The 10,833-nt window shown below is 26.1% G+C and overlaps 1 pseudogene; it reads left to right on the forward strand.

The window, feature by feature from the left end:
- Positions 1 to 7,417: 7,417 nt before the first annotated feature.
- LOC132315133 (U2 spliceosomal RNA) lies at positions 7,418 to 7,567 on the forward strand (annotated as a pseudogene).
- Positions 7,568 to 10,833: the final 3,266 nt, after the last annotated feature.

Genomic DNA, 10,833 nt, shown 5'->3' on the forward strand with positions numbered 1-10,833 from the left:
TTTAAAGAAGTGTCGTTGAATGTAAAGTAATACTTTAGTGAACGTCTGGTCCATCTCGGGTTAGGTTCGGTTACGAATGAAATTCCGTGCCTGAGGCTCGGGGTTATAAAACTTATGGGACCCATCTATTTTATTTATATTTCCCAAAATAAAATATCCATCTTATCCAAAATAAATGTTCTTTCTAATCTAATATTCTTATTCTAAAAATAATAATAATAATAAATATTTTTTAAAAAATTTAACTTTTTCAGAAGAAAAATTTTAAATTCTTTAATCATATTGATAGTGAATGAATTATCAAATTTATTTAAAAATGAGTCTAAATAATTTACTTTTTATAAGTTCAATGAAAATTATATTAATAATATTACAAAAAAATAATAATACTTTTTATATGATCCATTTTAAAATAGGAGGTAATTAATTATTTGTAAAATTGTACCTATCTTTCTAAATTTCATCTTAATTTAATATATTTGTTGTTGATTAAAGTTTCAATCATGTATATATCAAATTGTATATTTATTTTATTAAAATAAACGTATTTTATAGAAATAAATAAAAGTAAAAATAATGTTTATTTAAATTAAAATTTTAGAATAATTACATAATATTTTTATATATGTCGCTTTTAGATCCGGTATTAAAATGGTCAATAATAATGTTTTTCTAAGTACATTTATAAAGAAGAGAGAGAAAGAGAGAGTCGGCATTTACGGTAATTTAGTGGACACTTGGCAGAATTGGAGAGGATTTGGCTGTAACGAAGCGTAAACGCGTTGGATAAGTATTCGTTGAAAAGGGCGGCTTTAGAAAAATGAAAAGGAGATGACGAGATGTCAATTTTTGAGATACCGACCTCACTAATTTTTATTTTTTTTTAGGAAAATTACCGACCTCACTAATTTGACACTACGTACTTGATATGTCGTTTGTTATTTTAGTATTTTATATGTTAATTTTTTATTTACCGACTAAACCACTTGAATATATAAATAAATAAAAATTTATATACTCTATTAAACTACTAATACGGGTACGTTTTTTAGGGGACTTTTATACTCCTGGCATGAGAGAAGGGATGAGAGAGGAAAAGACAGAGAGATGACAGATTTCATTGTTTGATAGGAGGGAAAGTAGGAGGGAGGGAAAGATATGACAAGTTTTTAATTGTTTGCTAACAAATAAATAACTAAATAAAAGAGAATAATACATAAATATGGCACGTCATATTTTATTATCCGATCAATATTAGAAAAGGTTTTATATTTCTATTTTTCAAAAAGATGTCAGCTATTCAAGTTTCACTAGACGCGAAATGCCTGATTGAATTATTTTAACTTTCAAAATAAAATATTTTTGCTAACAATTTAATTGTTTCACTTAAATTTTATTAAACAAAAAGTTTAATAAAATTTAATTTCCTTAAAACATCTCATTCGCCCTTTTCTACTACTCTTCTACTAACTTTACTCATTCTTCTTACCAAACTGAGCACACATTAACTTATTTAATTGATAAATCTTTGTTTAGGGTATATTCTGTAACATAAAATTAGAGTTTTAGAATTGAAATCGGTGAATTTTTAAAAAAAATTGATTCAATTTTCTTAATTAATTTTCTCTAAATTTAATTTTAAAAGTTCAATTCTTAGCAATCGAATATACCTTTACTTTATTTGGATTCTAAATTTTTTTAACGATTTGCACCTTTACAAGCTATTTTTAATGCCCAAGAAGTTAGAAATTTGAAACGTGTGCGCATGAAGCACGTAGTGTGTATAAAAAACATGCACCCGTATGTAGGAATACAGCCTATTCCTTTCACATAGAATTGATGGTGCCCAATATGTCTTATTGTCCAAGGGAAAAAGAAGGGAGAAAAAATATCAACGTTAAACTATTGATTTATGATGAATGTTAGTGCACGCACATAGTGCCGAGGTTTAGTTTGTTCACACTCGATTCATTCATTTGTTTGTTTAGCTTGACTCGGTTTAAGATTTGAATTTCAATGGACAAGTTTGGACTCGAGTTGCTATTCTTTTGAATAGGTTGGATTCGATTCGACTTTGTTTAATTAAAACAACCAATCTCAATATCATTGGTTTAGATTGAATTTGCATTCAAAATCGCTTTGACTTATTTCTTTACCTTATAATAATCTACAAGCTTACATATTCATGAACAAATGCAACTCTGTACAAATTTATGTGTATGAATATTTATTATGAACACATGCGAACTTGTACAAGTTTAGTATTCATTAGTTTGCCATCTGCACCAACTAGCCAAGCCAAAAAAAATTCGAAAACAACTCAAAATTGAAGTTAAACTCAACCCATTAACTCAATGAATGACTTCGTACCGAACTTTAAACAAACCAATCCCCAACTCTTCAAGAACAACCCACTCATTTGCAGCAATTAAATTTGTGAGGCTTTCCTACTTGTTCCCTTGACCTTTACATCAAATATGCATCTTGAGACGTTTTAAGTTTTTTTGTGTTAGTGGTCCCCTGATATATATATATATATATACACACACACACGTTATATACTTTTCAAACTATGATATAATAATATAACACAAAATGACGAGATCCATTTTATAAAATTTAAATAATTTTATCAAGTTTCAATCACATTTTCTATTAAGCAGGACCAAATAATTTCAGATTCCCAATCTTGCAAATGCTATTGTTTGTCACATGTATACACCCTATCCCAATTTTAGGCGACAAGACCATAACCATAGCCATAGTTCATGGTTGACGTTATAGACATCCCTACCACACTTATCCACAGGTACCAAAGTCAAAAAAAAAAAAAAAAAGGACTGTTGCACATGATTGTGGGTTCAACACTCGCCCATTCTTGTATTGTTCTCAATAGTACCAGTACGCTCCAGCTTTCAAGGCCCAAAGTTGAAACACACAAAAAAAGATGTTCTAGTTTGTTCCAACAATTTGTAGCGGTGAGAACAAATTGGCCCAAGATGGAAGTAGGGTTTGTTTTCATCTGTCGTGGGCGATTCGGTAGGCGATTGTAGAGGCGATATTGCGCGCTCTGGTCTGCCGTTCCGGAGGCGAATCCAAAAATCCCACCTGTGCGTTGCTGAAAACGATCTCTATCCCACCTCTGCGTTTTCCGGCGAACCCCACCTCTGCGTTTTCCGTAGATGTGTCACTCCAGCGAGCTCTTGTGCGCTCTCGTATGCCGATTCCGGAGGCGATTCCAAACTATTCGTGCTATGTTGCTGAAAACAATCCTAGATCTGAATATCTGAAGTTTGAAAACGACGACCCACGAGTAGGATTGCGCTCTCGTCTGCCGTTATTTTCAACCTTCGTTATTTTTTGAACTCAATTTTTCTTTGATCCAAATTCTCAAAATAGTGTAGCTGCTATATATATATATTTTTGTTTGATCCAAACTCTCGTCTTGCAATTTCTTCACCTGCTATATATAGATATATATAGTTTACACTCTTGTACTTGAATCCTCATTTTTTATATTTGTCAATCTAAAATTTAAAAAATAAAAAATAAAATGGAGAAAGAAAAGAACGAAGAAACAAATTGTGACTTATTATTAGATAATATAATATGTGATCAAATTTGTTTTTCTATTTTTAGTATAAGGGCACTGTGAAGAAGCAAACTTTCTATTTACAGGTTTTTATAATATTTTAATAAAAAAACTGAACACTCGTAACTTTTTCATGCAATGAAATTTATTGGTAATATTTACAGGTTTTTATTGGTAAATTTTTAACAAAGGAAATATAACAATTTTTTTTGGTAAATTATAATTTTGGAATTTGTCACTTAAAAAAATATATATATATATTTCATATTTTTTTTTTACTAATTTTGGTTACACTTTTACCCTACCAAACATGTTTTGTTCTTGTATTTCTTGAAATGAAATACATTGTCAAACATGTTTTACCATGTTTTTGTTCCAAAAGTCTTAGAGCAAATTTTCGTCGCCAAACATGTTTTGTTTTCATTTCAGAATACCACACTACAAAACACTTGTTTTGTTCTAAGCTAAAGCATTACACTATACCATACAACACTTCCCAAACGGGTGTGACCATGTTCGAGTTCTCTTACTTTCTAGATTATGAGGATAAAAAATAAAAAATAAATTTTTATTCATAATACAAAGTGTAATGACGTGACTTTGTTCGAGTTAGTAATTTAGTAATTCAACAGTACCTTAAAACATTTTAATCAACATAATATCACATTATGTTATCGTGCTAAATTGAATAGTGCTAGGTCCTTAAATGTATAAATCTTGGTTGTAAATATACTGTATTATAGATTCACATGCACTCATTTCAGAGCACATGACCAACTTTCTAATGCAGTTTTTAAGAATAAAGTGCAAAAAAATCCCTTCAAACTATTGTCTTTTAACAAATAACTTGTCTGAACTACAAATTATCTCTCTGAATAATTAATTTGTTATAATTAAGGACATTAGATAAAACTATTTTATCCTTTCTCATTAAATTATTTTTATTTTATATTTCTCTTATAAAAATGTTAATTATACCATTTACCTTAATTTTATTATTAATATCAATTCATCATAAAATGGGGGAAAAAAAAAAAAACAAAACGAAAAAAAACAAATAAAATTTTAACTACCATTTTCTAAAGTATTAATTTATTATTAAAAATTTATTATTTATAATAAAACTTATTATACTAAATTTAAACTTTGTTTAATTAAAACAACCAACCTCAATATCATATATAGTTTGGACTTAGATTGAATTTGTATTCAAAATCGATTTGACTTGTTTCTTTATACCTTATGCTAATCTACAAGCTTATATATTCACGAACAAATGCAATTCCGTACAAACCTATGTTCAGGAATATTTATTATGAATAGATGCGAGCCTGTACAAGTTTAGTATTTATTAGTTTGCTCTCTGCACTAACTAGCCAAGCCAAAAAAAATTCGAACCAACTTAAGATTGAAGTTAAACTCAACCCATTAACTCAATGAATAAGTTCGGACCGAACTTTAAAACAAACCAATCCCTAGCTATTCAACTCATTTGCAGCAATTAAATTTGTGAGGCTTTCCTACTTGTTCCCTTGACCTTTACATCAAATATGCATCTTGAGAAGTTTTAATTTTTCTTGTGTTAGTAGTCCCATGATATATATATATATATATATATATATATATATATATATTCAAACTATGATATAATAATATAATACAAAATGACGAGATCCATTGTATAAAATTTAAATAATTTTATCAAGTTTCGATCACATTTTCTATTAAGTAGGACCAAATAATTTCAGATTCCCAATCATGCAAATGCTTTTGTTTATCACATGTATACACACTATCCCAATTTTATAAAAATCCAAGTAGTAAAGTTAGAAAAGCCTTCAAATAATGACATTTAGGCGATGAGACCATAACCATAACCATAGTTTATGGTTGAAAAATGGACTGTTGCACATGATTGTGGGTTTGACTCTTCCCATTCTTTTATTTGTCACCAATTAAAATGTTGGCGTCAACGTGGAAAATGAAACCCTAAATGAATAATATGATTGAGAACATTTTGACCACTCGTAACTCCTTCATTTGTTCATTTTCGGTTTTTAGACAAAAAGTCAAGCACACGTAACTTAGTGATGGATTGGTAAATTGTCCAACTTTCTGAGTGTGACCATGTTCGAGTTCCGTTACTTCTTTGATTACGAAGATAAAAAGAAAAAAGAACTAAATTTCTATTCGTAACACAAAGTGTAATGACGCGACCTTATTGGACTAAGTGATTTTACAGTATCTTAAAACATTTTAATCGTAATATGACATCATGCTATCGTGCTAAATTGAATGATACTAGGTCCCTAAATGTATAGATCTTGGTTGTAAATGTACTATATTATAGATTCCCATGAACTCATTTCAGAGCACATGACTGGGGTTTCTAATGCACTATTTAAGGATAAAGTGCAAAAAAACTTTCCTTAAACTATTACCCTCAAACAAATAACTCGTCTGAATTACAAATTCTCTCCCTAAACTATTAATTTGCTATAATTAAGGACATCACATAAAACTATTTTATCATTTCTCATTAAATTGTTATTTCTTATTAAATTATTTTTATTATCTTTTCACATGTAAAAATTTTAATTATTACCATTTACCTTAATTTTATTATTAGTATCGATTCATCATAAAATGGGAAAAAAAAACAAATAAATTTGTAACTACCATTTTCTAAAGTACTAACTTATTATTAAAAATTTATCGTTTATAATAAAACTTATTATCCTCAATTTAAACATTATTACCTTAAAAAATACCTTCTTTTTTCATACAATATATTCATGAATAATTAATAAATTTTTTAGATAAAAAATACATTATTTTTTATGCAATATAGTCATAAAAAAAATAAGAAATTACTTAAATTGTTTTAAATTTTCTAATTAAAATTTTTAATTAAATAATTGATTTCAAAAATTAAAGGTAAATTTAATGCAAATTTAATGGAGAATATGCCATCAAATTAGTATGAATTTTTTTTTATATAATTTATTTCAATAAAAAAATAGATTAGGTGTAATTCAATAAGAAATGGTATTGTAGTCATTTAATAAAAAATAGTCTAGGCCAATGGAGTATTTTGCAATAAAATGTGATAGTTCATGAGATATTATGTATAAAGAATACTTAAGAGGGTTATTTATAAATTCAAACATAGTTCAAGTGATTTTTTGCATTTTATCCCAAAAATAATTAATGCTTCCCTACTCTTTTTTTATTATTATTTTTATCTTAGAAAAAAGTGAGTTTAATTTTCTTTTTATATACTTATAAAATTATTGACTTCTTTTGTTTTTAAAATTTTTTCGTTGTTGACTACCAAATAATGGAATTGATAAACGTTAGCCCATGGCCCATATATGAAAATCTTATTCATCGAGTCCAACGAGAAAGTTCAAGTTGGACTGGATTTGAAACTTAGGTTAATATAGCTTACTTTCACGACTAATTTAACTACCATAAATCAGGATTATACAATACTTAATAATATTTACATTTACAAAAAAATAATAATTACAATATTCTGTTGTCACTGCGTATAGCAAATTTAATTTTTTCAAAAACTTATATATCTATAATCTATATCTATACTATTATTAAATGTGCAAAGTGTTTCAGTATTTCAGTATTTATTTATTAATTGATATAAATTTTATAAAATTTAAAATTACCTAATAAAATTAAAATTAATTCAAATTAACAAAATATAAAAAAAGTTTAATTCAAATTACAAAGTCTCACATTGGTTTTAAGTAAAAAGGATTGCATGAAAGTCTCTTATAAAACTATAGAGCTAAAGAAATAATAATCACACATTCTCGGCCTTTTGGCTAAGATCAAGTGTAGTACTAAATTTTTTTAGGTCGGCCTTTTGACTAACCTTTTTTGGTCAAAAATTGAGAATTATAGAAATCCAAAATTTAAGAGTAAAATACAGAAACTCTTTAGAGTTTCAGTATTTATCTATTAGTATTTAAGTATTTATTTATTTATATAAAAAAAAATATTTAAAACACTAAAATCTACATAATAAAATTTAAATTAACCTATTTATCTATTTATTATTATGAATTTTTTAATAAAAGAAAATCTAATTAGACAAGAATTATTAATATAAAAATATTTATTAATTGATATATAAAACAAAATAATTTTTCTAAAACTCTACCATAAATTAACTTTTATTATAAGTTTCTTAATAAAATAAATCTAATTAGACAAAGATATATTTAAAGAAAATAAAATAATTTCTATAAAACTCTATCACAAATTACTTATTTATTTTCAATAAAACTATATTACACTAGACAAAGATATATTTAAAGAGTTTCTATAAAACTCTAACACAAATTACCTATTTATCTATATATTATAAGTTTTTTAATAAAAAAAAATCTAATTAAACAAGTATTTTTAATATAAAAAATTATTTATTAATTGACATAAAAAGAGGTTTTAAAAGTGTTTCTATAAAACTCTAACACAAATTACCTATTTATCTATTTATTATGAGTTTTTTTTTAATAAAAAATAAATCTAATTAGACAAGAATTATTAAAATCAATAATATTTATTAATTGAAAATTACGCAAAGTGTTTCAGTATTTCAGTATTTATTTATTTTATATAAAAAAAATATTTATTAATTAATATAAAAATAGTTTTTGTAAAAATAGTTTATATAAAACTCTAAAAATTACCTAATAAAATTAATCACATTCTATATTAAACTCTAATTTTTAGTTCAATATAAAAAAATGGTTATTTTTTATGGATAATTATCACAATATAACCGGCCCGGCCCAATTATAATTATGTAATTATCAAAAAAGGACGCATGCCATCATCCTATTAATTCAAGAAGCCTATACATAGAGGCATGGAAGAAGGAGGAAAGAGTACAGAAATTGAGAATTCTAGAAATCCATAATTATAAAAAACAGAAACTTTGCCAAAGAGTTTCATTATTTATTTATATAAAAAAAATATTTATTAATTGATATAAAAAGAGTTTTTATCTATACTGTTATTAAATGTGCAAAGAGTTTCAGTATTTAAGTATTTTTTTATTTATATAAAAAAAAATATTTAAAACGCTAAAATCTACATAATAAAATTTAAATTGACCTATTTATCTATTTATTATTATAAATTTTTTAATAAAATAAAATCTAATTAGACAAGAATTACTAATATAAAAAATATTTATTAATTGATAAATAAAACAAAATAATTTTTCTAAAACTCAACCGCAAATTAGCTTTTATTATGAGTTTCTTAATAAAATTAAATCTAATTAGACAAGGATATATTTAAAGAAAATAAAATAATTTATATAAAACTCTATCACAAATTACCTATTTTATTTTCAATAAAACTCTATCACACTGGACAAATATATATTTAAAGAGTTTCGATAAAACTCTGACGCAATTTACTTATTTATTTATTTATTACGAGTTTTTTAATAAAAAAAAATTGAATTAGACAAGTATTATTAATATAAAAAATTATTTATTAATTGATATAAAAAAATGTTTTAAAAGAGTTTATATAAAACTCTAACATAAATTACTTATTTATCTATTTATTATAAGTTTTTTTTTAATAAAAGTAAATCAAATTAGACAAGAATTATTAAAATAAAAATATTTATTAATTAAAAATTACCTAATAAAATAATGTAACGTGTTTTAGTATTTCAGTATTTATTTATTTATATAAAAAAAATATTTATTAATTGATATAAAAATAGTTTCTATAAAACTCTAAAAATTACCTAATAAAATCAATCACATTCTATATAAAACTCTTATTTTTAGTTCAATATAAAAAAAATAGTTATTTTTTTTGGATAATTATCAGAATGTAACTGGTTCAGAAAATGACACATGTCATCATTCTATTAATCCAAGAAGCCTATAAATAAAGGCATAGAGGAAGGAGGAAGGAGTATAGAAATCGAGAATTCTAGAAATCCAGAATTCAAGATTAAAATACATAAACTCTGCTAAAGTGTTTCAATATTTCAGTATTTATTTATTTATATAAAAAAATATTTATTAATTGCTCTCACACCCCCTCAGGTTTTGACTTATTGTTCTTATATTAAACCTCAGCTAAAATTGCTCTCACACCCGTATAAAAAATATGAAAAATGTGTTTTTACTATTATACCCTTAACTTTATTAAACCACATGCTTATGTCATTGCTGACATGTGTAGGTCAAACGTGAAATAACAATATTACCTTTTATTATTTAATTGCCAAAAAAAAAAATTAAAAAGTAAAAATAATATCCTCAATTGCCACCACAGCCACCACTGCGTTGTCTACGACCACAAAGGTCTTTTCTGGGCCATCTTAGATCCTTGACTCCAGTACCTTTATTCATGCCTCATGCTCACCCTTACAGAAGCCTCTTCAGATATTGACTGCATATCAATCTCCACTCTCTGTGTCTCACCACGGAGCCATTACCACTACTGGCGTGCGCAGCCGACTTGCAACCGGATTCTCACTCTCCGGTCCCAATTCAGAGGTCCAATTTTAGGTGCTCTCTAGATTCCAATGTCGCTGCATTAACATTATTTAAATAAATCTTTCCATACATACATACATACATACATATATATATATATATATATATATATATATATATATGTATGTATATTTGTCAATAGGTAAAGTGGTTACATATGTGGTCCAAATCTATATATATTTATATGGTGCAGATCTTGGACCATATATATATGTGTGTGTGTGTGTGTGTGTGTATATATATATAACAGATTAATCAAATAAGTTTGTAACACATGAATCAATCTATATATGTAAGTAGCAAGAGCAAGATAGAAAGATTTTGCATGATATGAGATGTGTAGGGATTTTGAAGGATAATATTATAATTTAATATTTTTATAACAACTTCACTTATTTTCTCTCGTGTCTTTCGCCCAAATTTTTAGACAGATGAAAATTTATAAAGGAGGAGGGATGAGCCATCCCTCCTATTATCCTTTCTCTCTCTGGCTCTTTCCTAGTGAAAAAGGAACTTTCTTCCCTCCTATTTTCCTTCCACCCCTCTTCCTTTTTTTCCCACTGAACAGAGCATTTATCTATTTTTCAATGCTCTCCACTATAAACACTCGTAACATTTACAGTAGCAAATCATACTTTTGAAACATCCATTAACAATTGGTAAAATTATGAAATTAATCAACAA

This window comes from Cornus florida, unplaced genomic scaffold (assembly GCF_030987335.1).
Source record: "Cornus florida cultivar Cherokee Brave unplaced genomic scaffold, ASM3098733v1 CherokeeBrave_3.0.0_Hap2_Chr06, whole genome shotgun sequence".
Taxonomy (NCBI): Eukaryota; Viridiplantae; Streptophyta; class Magnoliopsida; order Cornales; family Cornaceae; genus Cornus; species Cornus florida.